The 21,169-nt window shown below is 40.8% G+C and overlaps 1 protein-coding gene across 1 annotated transcript in view; it reads right to left on the reverse strand.

The window, feature by feature from the left end:
* The window catches only part of BASP1 (brain abundant membrane attached signal protein 1), a 57,624-nt gene extending 38,568 nt beyond the window's left edge, over positions 1 to 19,056 (reverse strand). Inside the window, exon 1 of the mRNA XM_067569787.1 lies at positions 18,841 to 19,056. The gene's annotated coding sequence lies outside the window, so the exon portion shown is untranslated. The remainder of the gene's footprint in view (positions 1 to 18,840) is intronic.
* Between the last annotated feature and the right edge of the window lie 2,113 nt (positions 19,057 to 21,169).

Below are 21,169 nucleotides of genomic sequence, written 5' to 3' on the forward strand. Positions count from 1 at the left end.
CAACTGTTGTCCATAACCCATTGTTTGGAACAGGAAGGCTTACTCCTAATTGGTTTCTCAAAAATGACAGCAGCAGTAATACTTAGAAAAGCCACTCAGTCTCTGTACACATGTAGAAGAGATCTAGCACTGGGTGTCATTGTAGGGTAAACATGACTGATGAGTTATAACGAGAGACGGCCATGTAATTGCTTGATCAGCCTCACAAAATAATAGAACTTTTCACAAGAGTAGGGATATTGCCTCAGTGCCATGGCCAGTCTTCAGTTTAGGTAACTATATCCTGCCTTGCTAATGTTCTTAACTTTCCTTTTTAAGAGAAACTTGCATAGTGTTGCTTGACTAAAATGGCTGTCATTCTACTCTAGTGGTGTGTGATACCTGAATGTATCTAGGACCAATCTAAGAAATGTTTCAAAGCAGAGTGATCAAACTTACTCACATTGCTAAGCCCTATGTTTAACAGTATTTACAAGATCAGACCCTTCTTTATTAAAAGCTTTGGAATCTTTCACAATGAAAAAGACTACGTAGACTAAGGATTATGCTAAATTATTTGGATCACCTATGCTGTGTTTGTTATGCATCAGCACACTTAAAGATGGTGACTTTTTTTGTGAATTCAAATATTTTAAAATGTTCATTTATTGATCACTGATCTTGTTTAGTTTTATCAATCAATATGCATTACACTTTGAATATGCTAGTGTCTAGCGGAAACCAAGAGTTACAACAGATAAGCAAGCAGAGCTAAACCCTTTATATCTCACCTTTTGAAACAAGTGATCATCTGACTCTTACAAATTTGGCCTTTGAAACTTCAACATATCCTTGTTAAGTCAATGGCAGAGCTGATCAAAACATTGATTTTAAAATGTTTGAAATTTTTTAGAAAACTTTTCCATTGTGTTAGTCTTTGTAATAGAACAATTTTTCACTGACAGTTTTCATTTATCAGTTTTCATTTGTAAAACAGGGTTTTTCTCAGTGAAGTATTTTTTTTAACCCTACAATGTCACTAAGACACACTAAACATCACAAGATCCTTTCAAAACTAATTTTTTTTAAAACACCATTTTAGAAAAAAAAAGATAAATTAAAGTTTTTGATAAAAAGTTTTATATATTTTTTTAAATCACATTTCTCAGGAAACATTTTGATTAAAAAAAAAAAGAGAAAGAAAGAATTAATCTACGGGGAAAAAAATTTTGAAAAATCCCAGCAGCTCTAAGAACAGTGAAATCCTGACCACAGACTTTAGCCAGGGGAAAAGGGGAGAGAGGGAAAGCAGGACTTCACTTCATGTTGTGCCTTTTTCTTAAACTGAAACAGTATAAAGTCCTTAGCTAAGCATACACAGTATATCCAAGGGTTCACCTACAGATTTTAATTGGAAAAATGTCTTCTGATCATGTTCAGATTGCTATTTTCAAACATTCATGATATTTTTGAAGAGGGGGTGAGGGAAATATATGCCTGGATAGGTATTTAATTTACAAATCCAAGCAAAGCGATTAGCCTTCAAGACTATGTCATTGCCAAGTTTCAAATCTCTAACATTTTTGGCTATATCCCTGTTAAAAATAAATTAATTAATAAAATGGTTAACATTTAATATAAGTGTTTTTATGTCCCTACTGTGCTCAAAACTGTTGATAGGATTTTACACAAATTTGCCTTCCTCAAAAATCCCCCATTTGATCAGAGAATGAGTATGGAAGACATGGAGCTATAAGGGAAGCCACCAAATACTCACTAGAATTATTCAGTTTTAGAATAATTCATGGTACAGTCATTGTGACAAGTTCTCTTATCCCATGAGCTTTCACGCTTCTGGGCTCTTTTGCATTTCCTTAAGGATTGTGCAGTGTTGCAACTTTCAAGGCCTTGTGTTCCAAAACCCCCAAGAAGATGGGATTTTGGAAAGTGGCTGGTCACATCATACTGGAAAGTGGAGACAATTTTCCCCTCAACTGCTGTAGACGAAAGTACATTTTAATCCTTCAGTACAAACTTCTGGGTTGATTCTAGGCTTCATGTTTATTTTATTGACCTATCTCTTTAGCAGAAAATGCTTTGGTAGAAGCACACCAATTATGTCAAACATATTTGGGTTATACATGTCAGATGTTTCCTATGAAAAATCAGTGCTGCTTTCCTCTAGAGTTTAATCTTCACATAATACTTTGGGAAAAAAGCAGACATTTTCTAGGGCATGTTAACTCTGAATTAAGTTCTGACAAGCATTTTTAGTACTTCATCCTACATTCTTATTGCTTGTGCTACAACTCTCCAGTAGCACTTACTAAAACCTGATTGGACTTCTTATGAACAGGCAGTTCATCCCAGGCCAGATTCATTTGCTGAACCACTGCTCAGGCCAGCACATGGACAGAGGGGTGGTTGCTGTTAAAACTGCGCTACTCTCTCATTTTTCAGTTTACTGGAAGTTCTGGAAGTTTGGGGGAGAGGGGCAGAAAATTAGTTTGGGTCAACCTCAAATCAAATATTTATTTTCAGAATTTCAGCAAATCAAAGCGTTGGGGAAAAATCATTTTCAGTTTAGCATTTTTTCCCCTTTTTAAATAAAAAGGGAGTGGATTGCTAAAGGGATTTACAAAATGGCATTCACAAAATGGTGCTCCCCTTATACTCTTATCACCCAAATGTTGTGCATTCCCCTGGGATGTGCGAGACCCAGGTTTGAATCTCCACTCTGGAGGAAGGACTTGAACATAGAACCCCCACTTCCAGGCAAGTGCCCTAACCACTGGGATATTGGGTATTCTCGGGCAAGTCTTTTTCAATCACTCCTATTGAAACATGACATACTTAAATATTCACTGGTCCAGAGAGAAAGAGAATGACAATATACTAGGGCAGGGTGAGTGTAGGAAAACAAATAGGTTCCAGTTCCAATGAATATTTATACAAAGTGGAACAGCTTCAACATGAAACACTGAGAGGAACCTACCCCAGAACACCCAATAGCCAGTGCACTCAATCTGGCAGCGGACAAATCCTAGTTCAAGTTTTTGGCTCCAGAGTTGGGATTCAAACATGGGTTTCCCTCCTCCCAGCTGAGTGCATTAACCAGTGAGCGATAGGTCACCAGCATCACCATAAACCTTGTTTTGTGAATGTCAGTGGTGCTTAAGTTTCCTTGTGAATGTGGCCTAAAAAAAGCTAAGTGGGTTGTTTCCGAAATGTCAAAACATTTCTATTTGCTTAGGTAAATAACAATAATAGCTGAAACCAAGATGGATTTGTGAAATATTTTGGTCAACCCAAATCTACATTTTTCAGCAAAGAAAAAGTTTCAGCCAAACAATATCACCCACTCTTGTCACAGGAGGTTGATGCAGCCCCAGGTGTAAGTTAGGGCAGAGCCCTGAGGCTAACCTAATTTACACCCCTGCTTCAAGGGCACCTGTGTAGACATCTATTGCAGGGCTGCAGGATTGCCCTGTCCACATCTTCTCCTTCCCTGATATAGACACCCCTTCCTTCAATATACACCATCATCACCTCTGCTCCTCTTGGTACAGCAGCCCCCCACATTGGAGTATTTGAGAGGAAGGGGTTTAAGCCTACCTTACAGCCCCTCTATAACTGTTATAAGGGCCTTCAATTCTAATACTAGGAAGTGACTTCTGGTCATGGTGCAAGAGACTTTTGCCACTGATCAGAAGAATCCTGTCCTACAGCAGCTTTGTTCTAAGTTACAGCTTTTCCTGACCTAACTGCTCATCATTGCATTGCTGTGGATAGGTGTCCTCTAGAGATTAAGGAGCCAATCCTGTTTCTGCTGTAATCAATGAGAATTTTGACCCTAACTTCAATGGAATAAGTATTGGATTACTATATTGGTTTTCCTTTGACTTTGCATTTAGTATACTGGAATAAATGAAGGACCATGAACAGAGTTAGTATATTTTAACCTACTAGAGCCTGTCCTGTTACAAGTTAATGTAGGAACCTTTCGTGCAAAGAGTCAACACATTAGAATAAATATTGTGGGGGAGGGAGAAGAGAAAGATGAATTGGAGTCAGAGTGTTTGATGAAGATAAGCAAGTTTCTTTTTCTTTAGCTTTATTGTAAGTGTCGATATATTGTGGTCACAAACAAATAGGCATATTTGTACTCATCGTATCAGTACTGAGCATGCCCAGTGACTATTTCAGACACTTTCTTTCTATTCATCCAAAATTAAATTGTAGCTGTGAGACCTGATTCTGATTTTATTTCCACTGGTTTATACTAGTGCAACTCAACGGGCTTCAATGGAAATAGCCCTGATTACACGCTCATAGAGTCTCCTATTCCTCCTCCCACATAAACCCCCAGTACACATAAACATGCATCTGAATGCAATCTTTACAGTCAAATGAGTGGCCCTAATACATGGAAGAAATCCTATCACAACGCTTCTGTGCATGGCTCTGAGAGACTAGACACAGCTTAATATTTTAGTTGTTCGAAACTGGCATATAAGTGAACACTTCCCATCTCCAGTGAAATTAAGACATTGGCAAATGCACAAGAATCTTTGCTTCCCTGCTCCATGCAAATCCTGGAAATGCTTAAAAGCATGTTGCAAATATCCAGTAAGCAAGCAAAGGTAGGTATGGAAGTTAAATAAATATCAGGTCTACTTCAGGGGCAAAAAGTTTACAATTTATGTCAATAGTGTAGTGCTGTGCAACCTGCAGCTTAGCCTGTGGTATGCAACTCGGAACTATCAATTCAGCCACTCACCTACTCAGAAAACAGCCTGTGCAATGCTGTTTGTTTTGCAAATGTTGAGTCTATTCAAACAATTTAACAACACAAATGGGATTTCTTTAGATTTGGCCAATATCTATAGAAGCCTCAATTTTCAAAGCTATTGTTATGACACTATTAAGTTTGATCAACAATGTGTTTCACATCTTTATGTATAGTTTAATTATCCTGTTGCTCGTGGACCATCCCAAGAACACATTTCTGCAGCCTATAGATTAGGCAACAGTGTATGCTACTGTTGCCATTTCAAATCAACACTACACAAGCAGACAGTACTAAACTTCATTCCGGGGTCCAATGTGTGAAGGTGTAAAATTTTTCAAAGGCACATAAGTGACTTCAGACTAAGTTCCATTGACTTGAAATGAGACTTAGGAGCCTAAGTGCCTCAATCACTTTTGAAAACAGGGCTTAGGTGCTTTTGAAAAATCTATGGTCTTTTATCGAAGACCAAGTTTTGGAAATAGCCTCAAGCTTTCAATGCATCACCAGGTAACAGTGTGTCAAAAAGCACTTATTAGAATGCTCTGTTTAACAGCATGTGCTGTTTGGGTATTTTGTTTAATAGATGCCATAATGCCAGTTTCCACTAAGGATATTAGCAGAGAAACGTTCATCTTCATGAAATGCCCCACTATCTATTTTAAAAGAGCTCAACTAACACTGCCAATTGTTTAGAATATTCGTTCAATTTGTAAAGTTAATTTGCTTCACCCATTCTTGCTTCAGTTGCGCTTGAAGTTCTGTGAACATTACAGCAAGATAACTCAAAAATTCTCAGACACCCAAGTCACTCATGTGTTTACATCAGAGATGTTTGCATGCTCATCCATTTGGATAACACTTCTGTTTCATGTGGCTTATGACCAATCACAACTAAGTAACATATTTCAATATTAACTAGCAAAATTAAGCCAGGAGAATCCTCAACTGCCCATTTGGGACAGGTTTAAGATCTTTTTGTGCTTTCCTGGTGGTGCAATGGGACATTAGCAAAGCAGAGTATCTGGCCCATTCTAAGGGAATGTCTATATCCCACCAAAAGTGTTTATAAATCAAATGTAAAGATAATTTTGAATTACTTGAACTCTCTCACAATTTACTGTCTATCTTTTGCACTAGTTTACATCCCGTATTAATCAGTTTAATTTGATTAAATTGAATGGGGAAGGAGGGACTTCAGATTTGGAGCTTAACCTTTTCTGTGTAGAGCCCACACTGAGAAGTCTTAAGGCTGCATGCATCCTTTCAAATGATGGAAGCCATAAACCAGTTGATAATTGGCAATACTTTTGCCAATTTTTCCACTCATAGAACAGGGAGAATACCTATCAGCTTTTGTAAAGCACTTTTACAAGAAGTGCTAGATGCAAATTATTATTTTTATTATTAAACAGAACAATATTTAAGATGAAAGTGGTAGATTTGTATTTCTGGCAAACATGCAGTACAAATTAGCTAGAAAGTGTTCTAAACTTGATATTTAACTTTGAAAACTTAGTCTCCTAGGAACTGAGAGTGGATTTAACTAGCTGGGAAGCCAGCTAAAGGAGTCCAGTATCACAGAATTATATTTAACTGCCTCCCTACCTAATTAAATCAGGGACCAGAATCACAAGGCTCATTTAATTAAAGTTTGTGAAACCATTTACAGAATTTGTTTTTATACTGTTAACCATCAGATTTACTATACAGTGCAAGTATTCATTGGACATTGCTACTGGCCCTCTTTTTACCACAGCAGCCAATGGCAAAAATGCTGGACCAAGTGCTACCTGTGGGAACAATCACATTGAAGCCAATGTGGCTGCAAGAGTGTAACTGAAAGCAGAATTTACCCTTCTATCTTCAGTTTATATACCTCAAATCACAAATAGTTGGAAGATGTTTACTGTAGAAGTTTGCCATCATAAATTCATTGGGCCTGAGCATGGCACTCGTCTAGACAGCATTCATAATGAATTCTCATAGCAACCATGTGAATGTCCCCCATCATCTATAGATGCTGTACTCTAATCAGGCATAATGGCAGTTTTAAGCAGTTAAAACAAATCCAAAGAAAGTGTGCTATCTCCTACCTGGTTTAATGCAAGCAATATAAGGCAAATAGGATTGAGCCAATAACAGCCCTTTATTTAATAGCCACCATGAACAGCCACAGCTTGCCAAACAAACTTGACCCATTGTGATATGACATCTGTTACCACTACATAGGCACTTTGGAAAGCAATTGCTAATCATTGTGATATAGTTTAATTGCAGTAATTCAGCGATTTGTTTAATACACCACAAGAATCATACAGGTCTGGAAATTAGAAAGCGTCAGTATAGGCAAGCCATCACGCACAGCTTTTCATTGAGACATTAGTTTTTAAAAGGGAAGAAAAACATTAAAATGCAGCTCCCTGCACATCTTCAAACAGTCTAAGGATTACTCACAATTAACATGTCCTCGAATTCTAAAAGATTAAAGATGAAGAATCCTTAATACTGATTGAAGGAGTGAGAGATTTCTACATTTTGTTATACATCTTAGCTTGCTCTTAAATGGAATTTAAAGCATTTAAGTTGACAAGATCATAGCCTAGAGAATTTTGAGTTAAGTTACACACTCACACGAACTATTATCTAACAATTCCTGCTTAGAGTTTAGAATGGAAATGAAATTAAAATTAAGATTCCATAAACTAACAAATCTAATCCCATATCTCCACCTGTTACATGGAGATACAAGTATATTAATAATACACAAGAAAAGCTGTCCACCTTGTTTACTATAAACAACATCTTATTACATACTACACAACGGCTGGCTGCTATCTCTTCTTCCCTCACCCTTGTGGGGAAATTGTAAAACCTAAGCCTGTTTTGGCATATGTGGTTCTTTCATCTGTAGCAAGTGTGTCAAGTAAACAGGAAAGGGTCCACAGGCCCAGCTCTGTAAGAGTTGTAAGGACTCTGACGTGGTCAACAGAGCCAGACAAAACTTTACTACCAAATTTTTTTTTTTAAAGGCAGATTTGGTGATACTGAATGTTTCACGGATCCATGTAAATTTCACTGAATTGTTCATTTAAAAAAAAAATTAATCTTTTTTCATTTTGAGATTTTCAAAAACAAACTATTTTGATTTCTGGTATGAAACAACATTTTGTTTTGAAATTTCCTTCAATTTTATTTTAAAAAAAAGTTTCATTTTGGGCTGAACAAAATGTTTTGTTCAACACAAAATAAATTTCTCAACTTTTCAATTTGCCAAAAATTTTCAAAATGTTTGTGTTTGGTCTGTCTCAGAACAAATTGCTTTTGATATTTCCAACAAACTGAAAAAAAATCAGTTATTGGCCTGACTCTCATGGTCACGATGATGCATGTAGACTTTTGGAACTCTGTAGGTAACATCAGAGTACCTTGGACATTCTTGAAGAATTAATTAATAATTGCTAGAGACTTCATGAAGCTCTTTAAATTCAGTTATCATTAGTAACTCCAAGATTAACCACCTAGCCTTTTCAAATGTTTTTAAAAGTCCTCGGCACCTAGATTTTGTTGAAGACCAATGAATATTTTATATAAAAAAATCCATTGGTCTTTATATGTACAAAACCACCACCATTCTGCCACAAAGTGTTGAGTGGATGGGACGACCAAGGCATAGCAAAAAAATTGTTTTGTGGTGAAGCATGAAAAATGTCTTTACTCAAGCACACACTTTGCCTAAGAAGTTATCCTTTAACTAGGTGGAAGCCTGAGCTTTCATGCCAAAGAGTTTTTTACAAAAAGTTTGGGGAAGGTTCTGCGAGAAACATCTCCATAATCAGCCTATGGAGACATTGTCATGGTTCCACAGTATTTCTTTACCGGAGTTCCTGTAGATTGAAATCCTGTAAAAGGACATGAACTCAGGTTGTTAGGGTGAATTTTTTTCTTCCTTTTGGAGGAACGGGTGATTAGAAGGCATTGCTATTCGATTTGTTTGCCCACATAACCAATTTTTTACCCAAATAGCTGTGGAGGACTATGCAATATAAACTCCATGCATTTGAGCCCAAGTCTCTAACTCCACAATGCTCTTATAGGAGCTGTACAAAAGAGACCTTACAAAATGTCTAGTGCTTTGTTAACTTGGAGATGTTTGTGCTTGGCTATATTGCTTGGTGATATTACTGTTACAAGAGAAGTTCACAAAAAAAAATACCTTTAAATGTTATGCAGACAAGTTTGAGCACTTGGAAACAAAAGCCACCAACTGCAGGAAGTGACCTTCAACATAAGAGCTTTAGATGTTATGCCTTAAAGGACTGTCAGTACTGTACATTGTTCGCAATGTTTGAGTTGCTATGAGGAGCGCCACACTTCTCTTGCCATAACTATCAATAATTTCTTTATATATCTGTTTGTCAGTGACTGACTCATCTAGAGAAGAGCATGACAGCTGAACTTTCAATGACCTAACAAATTATTCAACTGCCTATGAAAAAAAGCTACTGTACTGTTCATTTTCTGAAGCTATTCTGGTGACTTTATTCAGTGTTCTATGAATAGAACTCTCTTGGGTATTTTCATGTGAAGTACAATACTTGACTGGACCCACCAGCAATTACTGACTCCAATTCTGAAAAATATATTGTTCATTGGGACAGTGCAAGTAAGTTGGGACAATTGGGCTTAAAATTGGATTTCCAGCTTTCTACTGAGATGTCATGATGTTCCTCAACTCCAACATCCTAAGAATCAAGCAAGAGATAGCATTTACAGGAAGTCCTCTGCATAAGAATCAATTAAACAGGTCAAGTTTGTTTTCCATTCCAGGTTGTTTGTGAGTGATGCTACTGAGATCTCTTCTGTAAATTGCCCCTTTAATACAGAAGAAATCTTTCTGGAGGTCTGAATGTGGAGTGAGAAGGGGACAAGACCTTTGAGACTCTCATTTCCACAGGAAGGACAACATGAGATCCACAGAGATAAGTCATCTTCATGGTACTTGTATCTCCAAGGTGTTTGGCTGCCCTCTCTTCATTCTGGCAATGAGGCTCTGGAGATGCCATGCTGCCATTGGCTAGGCCCCCTGCAGGTGCAAAATAGAAGCCATGGAGGGGGCACAGAGTGTTAATGCAGTTGCCACTTGCATTAAATCTGACACCGAAATCTAGCTAGTCCACAGAGAACATGGAATATGACCAGTGACCTGCTCTTTACTGCCCTAAAACCTCTCTCTACAAACCTAGTTGAGCAGCTTCTGTGCAGAATCATAGAAGAGGGACTTCTGCAATGTGCCAGGGAAAGAGATAATGCCACAGAGGCAGCACTATACCATTTCACCACCTTTTCAGCATTGGTAGTACAGAAACCCATGAAAGGACAGTCCAGGCCAAAGTTACCGCATGCACACTGCAAATAGAGTAACCAGATGTCCCAAGTTTATAGGGACAGTCCCAATATTCAGGGCTTTTTCTTATATGGGCACCTATGACCCCCTCCACCCTCTGTCCTGATTTTTCACACTTGCTATCTTCATCAGCAGCGTGCTTCCATCTCCATCCTCCCCTCTTCGCCTAAGGCAGAGACTAAGTATCTGTAAAAAGATACAGGATTTCTATTTCCAGTCTTTGAAGCAAAAGAGAAAATGTGTCCCAGTGAGCTGACAGATGTGAAGAAAAAGAGAAAATCAGAGATCCACAACAAACTCTAGCCCATGCCCCAGCCAGGCACATATTCCCAGCAGCGACCATGGACCCTGCCTACTCTGATATGAGCGTGAGCATGGGTGCCAGATCTATAAGGCCAGGCCAAGCATGACCCTGCCCATGCTCAGCCCCCAGCGGTGGCAGTCTTAGCTGGCCTCTCCTCTGAAGCGGGCGGGGACTGGGGTGCAGGTGACCACCCTGCTGGGGTGGACCGGCCAGCCCAAGGCCAGAATGGGTCAGCGCTTGGCGCAGGCCGGCGGCACTCTGGGGGCTGGGGTGGACTGGTCAGTGCAGGGCCAGGATGGGTCGATGCTGCACCGCTGGGACAGGACAGGCCGACACTCTGGCAGTGGGGTGGGCTGGTGATGGGGCATGGCACGGCGCAGGCCAGCAGCGCTCAGGCCGGTGGCTCTATGGAGGCCGGTGGCACTCCAGGGGCTGGGGCAGACTGGCCAGCCTGGGGTCAGGTTGGGTCCGTGCTGGTGCTGGGGCACTCTGGCAGTGCAGGGGGGAGGGAGGGCGCTGGGGCGCAAAATGGCCAGCCTGGGGCCAGGGTGGGTTGGGGTGGGGCACAGGCTCTGGGGGCACTTGAGGCGCTCTGGCAGTGGGCCCACCTGGCCAACCTGGCTGGTGCTCAGGCTGCCTGGGATGGGTCTCTGAAGGGAGAAAGGGCAGAAGGAGCGTGGCTTTGGGGCTGGGGCTAGTGTCCCAGAACAGGTGGTTTACAAGCCACCCATGAGCGTGAGCACAGAACTAATTGATGCTGCTCTGAGTAGCATTAGCTTCACTCAGGATGCTCCTACTCTGCCAGCTTCAGTCTGCACACAGAACCATACTATGGAGAGCAGCTGTTAACTAGATTCTCCCCATCTACCTCAGTCACATACAAGGCAAGAATCTCAAATGAGCTGCTTTCCCCTCTACACAGCCCTCTCTGCATTCTTTCCTTCCTCCTTATCCAGTGTAATTATGCTCCCCTCAGAACAAGTATGGAGCAATAAGTCATTCACAGCAGTAACCAACTAACACACACATTTGGCAATACTTACATATATTTTCCTGTCAACAAAACAAAAACCAAACAGAAACAAAAAAAAATGCTCCGAGGAACTTGTGGGGAATACTCAGTACATCAAGCATTTGCCTGATGAACCCCTTATTAACAATAATGAATAGGGCTTTGTCCTCTCTCCATTGGCCATTCGCCATTTCCAGTTCAGTAGCAATTTTCTATATACTATTGTGCTTTCTCCCGCAATTATATGCTTCTCTGCTTTGAGGAAGTGTTATTATTTCTGAGAGTTCCAAGCAGCAAGCCTCTTGTCCTCTTGGGTAACTTGGACAGACAAGGTGGATCTGGATGCTGTGATTTGCTTTAAGTCTCTGGCATGCTGATTAGACATTTGTAACACTCTGCATTTCTACCTCCCAGTTTGTGATCACATTCTGCATATTTACTAAATAGTCAGATGGTAAGGAGAGATGTGTAACCACCCTGTTATTGTTAGTCTGTTGTGTCTGTAGATCTGTTTTGTTTCCCCTCCATACCCCTGTAGTCACAGTAGCTGTCTAGAATGTGATCACATATTGCACCTTGTTATTTGAACACTAATTTGATTCTAAACTAGTCAGTTATTCCAACAAAGAATGTTGAATACGGGCCCCCCTATTTCTACTTTTTCATCAAGGCATCAAGTAAATAAAAGGAAGAGTAACAACTGTCAGTTTAGAATTTACTGAAAAGCTATAAGGCCCTATCCAACTATAAGAGTCCTACTGCGCACAATATCCAACCCTGTGAGTGTTTTAAGGTTTTAAGGTGTTTTTAGCCACTGAATTTACCTTCACATAAGGCAACTTCTATTTTTCACTTTGTGTTGATGGCACATGTTTTTGCCATTAAAATGAATCCTTGTTACAGAAGCTTTACAGGATTTATATTGCAGCTGTTTGATTTTTGTCAGTAGCTGAGGGTTATGCTTCAATGGAGCATTAAAGTACCTCCTAATCAGGGCAACAAAAGTTACTATAGTTGTTATTCTAACACATTATCAGTAATTATTCTGTAATGAGATACCTGTAGAATTAGGGAAGAGGGGAGGCAAAAATCTCATTATTTTATTACATTTAAAAGTTTCAGTGTTAGTGTTGAGTCCTTTGAGACTATGGCACATAATTAATCAGTATTGAAACTCACTTGGTCAGAGCCCTCAGTAAGCAGCACCAAATGGGTGCTGTTCTCTGAATAGCCAGAGGAGAAATATACATAGACTTAGTTACAATTCTTGTCTTTTAAAAAAAAAAAAAAAAAAAAAAAGAAGAGGAGAGGAGTGGAGAGGACGGGGGATATTCAACAACCTACGTGGTGGACACAACCAAGATGAAAAAATCCCACGATCAGCAGAATATTCTCACATAAATCATGTGGCACTTATGTTTGCAGTTTAAAATCCAAACTATGTAGTATATAAGTGACAGTGCCATATGGTTTTCTCAACACTTCAATCATGATAAGGATACACAGCAGTCTGCAGCCTAGAAGAAAGTTGGATAATATATGTATTCAAGTTAGCTAGGTCCATTTTTCAGAACACAGTACCAAACAGATCAAAAGACAGTACTTAGATAAAAAGGCAAATCTAAGTCAGAAGGTTTTGTTATTAAAACCATTTCCCCATTAAACCATATTTGAATAGGAATTACTACACATCTTGCTCTCAGGCAAATTCTGACTATGACATGTGTTGAAAATTAGTCCTCTTTACATCTGCTGAAAAATTTTTTTATAGAAGTCCAAGGGGGAAGGCAGTAATTCTCAAAATCTACCAAATCACACTATTATACGAACCCTCTTTACACATATTAATAGCAACACATTTTCCAAATATAATCAGTTTCCATTTTAAAAATTGTTACGAGTTTTACATCAGAAAATCAATAGTTACGTGTTTGTACTAACCAAAGTGCTCCATTTTGAAATAAGATGCTTAGCTGGCATCACTGTCTTGAATAAGAAAGTTATGGTTAGCAAGTTGCTAACGTGCTGTAGGGAGGAGATGAATCTTGAGTTCTTTTCATTCTTCATAAGAAACTTTTAAAATATTTTGTCTTGAAAGTATTTCCTAATTCATTAAGCCTCCATTATGTTGCATATGGTTTCTATTTTCAGGGCTTTAAGGATTTCAGGAATTTCTTCTTTGACTTCTCTGGCTGTTGCCTCACTCCTATTCCCACTGATTTGTTGGTTTATTCCTTGTCAGACTCTCCTCTTAGTTTTCTGTTTCTCAAGCTCTGGTCAAGGAAGAAGCTATTCCAACACATCTATACTTTGGAACTGTCTTGGTCTCTTATGGTCATCCTCTTGCTCTTCTTTTTTGTGGGGGAAGGGTGAGAGAAAGACTTTGACTAAACTAGGTAGTCATCACTTCCTTGTATTTGAACAGTTAACACTGCCCATTTTCCTGCTTGGGGAACTAAGGTCTAGCTTTTAGATTTAGGATGTACAGAAGAAATTACAGTAGTACCTAGAGACCTAAACCTAGGTCAGGGCCTGTACAGACATAGGAAGAGAGAGTCTCTGGCCTGAAGAGCTAACAGCCTATGACAAGCGGAGTATCACCATCCCCCTTTTACAGATGGGGCATAGAGGGCGAGATAAGGAACACGTGTTCACGATAGCGCAGCATCCACCCTCAAGGCCAGATTTTAAAAACAGTGTAAGTGTCACAATGGGAGCTGAGCATTTAGAAATCTGACCCTAGCTGAGTTGCCCAAGGTCACACAGGAAATATGTGGCAGAACCAGAAATTGAACCCAGATCTCAGGAGTTCCAGTGTAGTTTCATATTTGCAAGACCATCTGTCCCCTTTTCCAGCTCCCCAAGTCCAAATGAGTGCCCAAGAATAAATGTAGGGGCCTGTATTAACTCTTCTACAAAATATAGCTTTCCTGATCAATTGTGTAATATGAACACTGCTGTTTCTAATTTCTATTAAGACTGAGTGACTAGCATTCTGCACACGTCAAGGAAACCTGTCCAATGAGACCAGTAAAGCCAGGAACATTGCTTCTATTACCAGAGTAGGCTTCAGTACATCAAAGAATTTAAGCCATTTGATGCTGCAGTTCATTTCCAGATGTTAACTCTCACACATTATATATTATTTAATTTACTAATGCATATTTACTAATGCCTACAAATCCATACATCTGTAATGAGATTGTATACAAGGACAAATATTCTAGGTAAGTCAAAAGATTCAGCATCCAAAGAGCAATGTATCAAAATGTACACCGATCAGAAGATATCCTGCACATCTATATTGGGCCTAAGAAATGCAAGTTTGACTAGTGTGTGTTAGTCTTAACTGTATAAATACTTGATAAATAACTATTTCATCAGCTGATTTAGCCACTAAGCCGGAAGTAATCTTGCTAAAGAGATAAAGATAAGTTGAGATGGGGAAGTTCTACAGGAAAGGTTTTTGTAATACTGGTGTTTTCAGTAAAGATGTGTCCAATAAAAATGGCTCTCTTTTACACAGCCACAGAACAGTATTTTTCAGACTAAAGTTGTCCAGGAGATTCTGTCGCAGGATTTCAGGGCTAGTTGTAATGGAAGCAAATCCACAAATGGAAGACAGAACAAACACATGAAGCATTATTTAGATAGTACAATTTATTCCAGTGGCTTCATGTTTAAAGGTGAATATACACAAATATTTTCATGGAGAGTCAGGAAGGTTCAGAATTCAAGGAGTGAATGCTCTTTATGTAATTTCAGATTTACCTCTTCAAGGTGTGTGGGAGGATAAAAACTGAAAGCTTCAATTCAGAAATAGTTAATAGAGATAACATATCACTTAGCTTATCTTGTTGGCATGCTGTTTAAACAAAACACTTTATACCCATAGGAAAACAAGCAAAAGCAGAAAAATTACATCACACAAAAACCAGAACTGAATAGTTTCATCTTTTAACCTAGATTTTATTTTAATGGGATACAATTATGTTATTCTCAGGGGGTCAGTTAGATGCAAAAATGCTGTGTGGTGTGCAGTTCCAGCAGCTATGTACTAACAAATTCCCTGAATTACACAATCAGCTGTTTTATACATTAACATACACCAAGAGAATGAACCACCATGGTTTTCCTGACTCTGCAGGGTTTGCTGGGTTTTTTGGGGTTTTTTTTTTCTTTCAGACCAAGGAATGTAGCCAACATTCTCCATCTGAAACTAAAACTGAAATCACTACATACACACACTGCTCATTCAATAATCAAACAGAGAGGAAGATCATAAAGGAAAGCGTCTCTTTGATAGGAAGTTTCAGTCCTGTAAGAAACCATGGAGTGACAGCAAATGCAAGAACCTTTGTTCGTTTTCTCCTTCCCTACTCCCACCTCCTTTTCAAGCTAGTTTTATTAATTCATTATTTTATTTTCCTCTCTCTCCCACTCTATATTAAGCACCAGAACCAATTGACAGAGGCTGCTGGTAGAGGTACTTCTACTGGAGACTCCATCTCTGCAGCTGACATGCAGCCCCACTGACACAGCGTCCTCCAGCCTCCTGATGTTTCTTGAGACTTTTGTGGGAGGACACGGTTGTGTTTAAAAATCGTCTGCGTGTGTAAAGTCTGCTCAGCCCTGTAGGTAGTGTCTGGCATGCGTCTGTACACCATGGCATACACGGACTCCATTCAGACAGATTCTAAGGCTCTGATGAATGGTACATCTGCTTTTTTCCCCTGCAAGTGCCCTTAATGACAGTAATCAAGATTAGAAGCAATCATCCACTGGGGACAAAAGGCCTGGGAATGTAAAATTTCCAGCCAATGCTCATAAGTGAGATTTGAGGAGAGGTAATAAAATCCACAGCCAAGATCGGTTTGGTGAATGACTGCAGATTTTGTAAGGGTTGCCTACAACTAACACATTTTGGCAGAAGCTAATCATATAGATCCACTTGCTCTGTAGCTATGGAGACACATGGTCTAGCAGTTGTAATTTACAAAGCCTACAAAATCTGTACCCCCTCCAAGAGCTTTTACCAGGAAAAAGAAACAATAATAGTCTGCCGAACCTACATCATAATCCTTGACAAGAGTGTATTATGAGGAGAGGGGAAAGAGAAAGACCAGATCAAATGTCAAGATGCAACAATCTGAATGAGAGAAAATGTCTCATATAAAAAATCACAGTAAAATAGAGGGAGGTGCTTTAGGAGACTGCCTCGAAGTATAAAAACCATGAGAGTCTCCCTCTAGATGGAGTCTTGGCAGAATCTGTCACAGCAAGTGTGTCCCCTGTAGCATGGCTTCTTTTACAAGATCGTTAACGTAGAATTTAACTGCAGTAGATAAATCAAATCCACTTAATCGTCTTCAGCCACGAGGACTCACAAATGGATCTGCCTCATTAGTGTTGCTATATAACACCCCTTTGTCTACATAGGAGCTAGCCAGACAGCAATTCCACATGGAGACATGCCAGCCGAACATGGTTACCCATTTGCATCACAGATCCTGAAAGGCCATTTTGCTAGAAGATTCACAGTACAATGATAGCTTATTCTGCAAACCCACCAACCTCATTTTTCATGGTCACTTTTTCATTATCAAAATTTGGGAGGCAAGAGGGTATTCTACCCTTGTCTCCTCCCAAAACACAGCTTTAGTACCAGCAAATGATAGACTAATGAGAATTTTATTGGTTAACAATCCCATAGTTACCAGGGTAAAAAAAAAAATTAAATGGAATTTGAGCATTGTGTAAATTTTTTACCCTCTTTAAATTGTCCAGTAAGAAAAAAATTAAGATCCTAGCAAAACATTATGCTCTTTAAAAAAATTATTTGAGATCCTGGGAGAGGAATGTGCTGGGGACTGGATCTACAAAAATCCATGAGGATATTGCAACATCTCTGACTGCCTTTGTTCCATTGATTCTGATAGGAGTCTGATTAATGATGGAGAGATCTTTCGGACTTGTCCCTCCCCACACCCTGCTCTCCGGCGCATGCGTGAGGCAAAGACAAAGGAATAGGTAATTACAGTACAGTTTCATTCATTTTCACTGCAGTATTGCTGTTAGCAAAGAGACCCAATACGATGGGGCTTATTCACACCCACCAGACGTGGCAGACGGGTTGGGTGTGTGTGTGTGTTGGTATTAGTCACTAAAAACACAATAAAGACATCTGGAAGTTAGTTGCGAGAGTCCCTCATTGTAAATAGATATTGTGTGTGCAGTGATCCTTCCCTGCACAATCAGGGACGGGTGGAAGGAGAGAATAAGGGAGGGAGGGGGAAATTACATAGACATGTAGCTTTGATTGGAAAAAAAAAATCAGTTGGAGTAGAGAGCAAGCAATCGATGCATAAATCATGGGGGGAGAGGGGAGAAGCGTTTTGGAGTCATGCACTTTTATTGCACAACAGGCTGCATTAGGAGATGTGGCTTTTTGATTTATTTATTTATTTATTTGGGTGGGACGCCTGGCTTGTTAGCTGCTGCCCAGACAGAACTAACGCGGCTAAAGCTCCAGAAATTTGCATAAAACACTGACAAATCTGGGGATTAAAATTGTTGCCGCGTCTGCTGTCATTTTCAAGCGCACTCGTGATCGTTAAAGCAACAAGCAAGCTCTTCCATTGCCTAATCAAGAACAATCACATTGTTAACAGCCACAATAGGTTAACTGGCAAGCTTCCATTTCGAAAGGCTCTAGCTACCAGCGAGTGGGGGTGCGCGTCAAGATTTATATGTTAGCAGACACATTCCCTATCTCATCCTGCTCCAAAAGCCAAAATGCCCCACAGGTAAAACACCAAATCTAGGACATTGCCCCAGTATCAGCTACATGTTCTCTCACTATGGTGTCTCTTCTCCTCCTCCCCCCACCCCCATGGTCTTAACATGGATGCATTTTCTTCTCTGTGTGCTTCATTTCATGAGTAGGTTCGGAGGTATGTTGTTTAAAGAAACCTTCCTGAGAAAATTCAAGCCACTGAAAATTACGCAGGATACAAGCCCCCCTGTTCCCCCACCCTCAAACACACACACACTCCCCAAAGAGTGTTAACAGGCACTGAAATGTATGGAATGGATTTTAATCCATATTTGATCCTCACATGAATTCATAGGTTCTCCCCCCTTTCGAGGAATACAGCATGCCTGAGAAGCAAGAGATGTAAAGGCGCCCACCCCGATCTGCTGTTCTTTTCCCACTATTGCTCTATTAACCAAACGAAACAACAAACACCCCCCCCCCCCTTTTGAGACAGATCTAGACAGAAAAGAATCCAATTCAACGCTGGTGGTGGCTGCGACGGAAATGGCACAAGTCAGACGCTGCTTCTTACCTTGTTTTATATTTTCCTCTCTCCCCCTTTGTGTGTGGTGTGTGCTCTGGTGTCACAAAGAGAGTCCTAGGTAGCCTACTGCCCGCCTGGCTCGGGCTGAGGTGCTTGGCGTGGCTCTCCCCTGCTCGCTTGCTGGGACTGGAGTGACTACTGCTTGTTGGAGCAATGCCGCCGCTGCTGCTGCTGCTGCTGCCTCTGCATTTCTCACTCTCCCTCCTCTCTCTCTCGCTCTCTGTCTCCCCCCTCCCCTCCCCTGCCTACCCCACCCCCTCCTCTCTCTGTGACAGTCTATGGGCAGTTCAAAAGCCACGCGCGCTTATTATTTATTTATTTCGTTCTTTCTCTCTCTCAGAGGCTCGTAGGCAGCCCACTCGCTGCTTGCCCACGCTCACGCCTAGGGGGCGCCCAGCCCCCCCCCCAGGTTTTAAATACAGGCTGGCGCGCTGCAGGAGGGTTTGTTGGGGAAGGTGCAGAATAAGCCTCCTTTCCACGTGCAGTGATGGGAGCCCAGGCAGGACCCTGGCGCTGGGCTGTTTGGATCAGGAGGAGCCATGCCTCCTTCCCAAAGAGAGCTCTGCCAGCCAGCCAGAGAGAGAGGCAGGTGCCCCGTGCGAGGCGAAGGCGTTCCTGTCCTTCCCAGCAGCAGCAGCAGCAGCAGCTCCCGTTTCCAGCAGGATTTGCATCTGGAGACTGCCACAAAAGAGCCTCCCCGCGCTCGCTGCACCCGTGGGGCAGACCGGCCAGCAGCTCCCAGGAGCACGAGCAGGTCGGCGGCGGACTCCTAAAGCCAGGCAGCGCTCGGGAGACCCTGGCCCTGGCGGCTCCATGGGATGATGCTGGGAATCCGACCTGGGTCACCTTTGTGGAGATTACAGAAGACCGGTGAGGGGCATCACCCCCTGAAAAATGGGGGGCTGAGGGGAGCTATAATAACCGCTCGTTTTATTCCACTAACAAGCTCAGGAGCGGCCGGGGCTGCCCTTGAAAACCCACGAGGGCCACTCGTTTCTCGAGAGAGCGGAAAGGATTTTACTCGCAGCTGCCGAGCTCTCCTGGAGATAGCAAGTTTCTAGGTCTGACCTCACTGCAGTGAGCTCTTGTCATGTTCCGAGCTTGCATGGCACTGTGGCAGTCCTGCACGCGGATCATCCTCCCCTACACACACACACACACACACACATACAGGGAAATTCATGTTACACGCATTCTGGAATCTTAGTTTTCCCCCAAACCCAGAGTTGGGGGAAACATTAACTCAGCTGTTTATTTGATTAAGAAGGGTCTACCTGTCAAATGTATTGCTACCAAAAAAAAAAAAAAAAAACCCAACCCTTATTCACCTAATATTTTGATTTGCAGCACTTTGACGCCCTCTGCTCCTTAAAAGAGGTCAGGACAGTTTGTAATCACAAGTAACGGGATAGGACTAGCTACAGTGTATGATGAGTGTATCTGTCGATTTAGTCTGATGCCGTAAATGTGGATCTGTTTCAAAACGGAACAAAATTAAAAAATAGGGGCTGTGGCATCTCCTGGGTGGGGCTGACTGTTTCACAGTCATGAAGTGGAATTGACAGGTATGCCAGAACTTTAAAAGGCAGCAAGACAAAATATTATCTTCCACTAACTTGGAGGCAAAGAATCAGAATAAAACGCCTATTTTAAAAATGATTTATAAATACGAGACCAATTCAGTTTCACATTCTAGTTAGAGAGCAAGGGTGAACAGAACAGGACATGAACAGAACAGAACGGAAAAATTCAGAACTGTCACCTAGTGATGTGGAGAATAAATATCCGAGTTTACCAGACTACACTAACAGGTTTACTACAGGGATCTGACTTTAACTATATGTAAGGGGGAGACCAACTTCTAGTGAACTCTGATACAGCAGGACTTGTTTTATAACGTAGCAAAATGAATTGTTTCTGGGCACCATAGTGTACAAATTGGAGCTGTAAGGAACTTCCGATTAGATTAGCGTCACGTTCAGTGGAAGGTTTCTGTAAGAGGGTTTCACTTATATGTGCGAATCGCCCCATTCCAAAACACACTGAACACAAATCAATCGATCATACTGGTTAGAGAGGGGGATAGTCAGCAAAGTCATGCAGCTTCCATTTTCCTGATATGGACACTTGGTAATACAAAGAATTACATAAATACACTAGACAGGGAGAGTTAATGAGCACAAGTCAAAGATCTCGCTAAAGTTATACCTCTCGAGTATTATGCATAATATATTGTCTATATTTCAGGAGTAATGATGAGCCAGGATGTTGTAGAAATTCAAATAAAACCATTTGTGTGCAAAATGCATATTTCTGC

Source organism: Emydura macquarii, unplaced genomic scaffold (assembly GCF_026122565.2).
Source record: "Emydura macquarii macquarii isolate MOO-44397 ecotype Brisbane River unplaced genomic scaffold, CSIRO-AGI_Emac_v2 contig_320, whole genome shotgun sequence".
Classification (NCBI taxonomy): domain Eukaryota; kingdom Metazoa; phylum Chordata; order Testudines; family Chelidae; genus Emydura; species Emydura macquarii.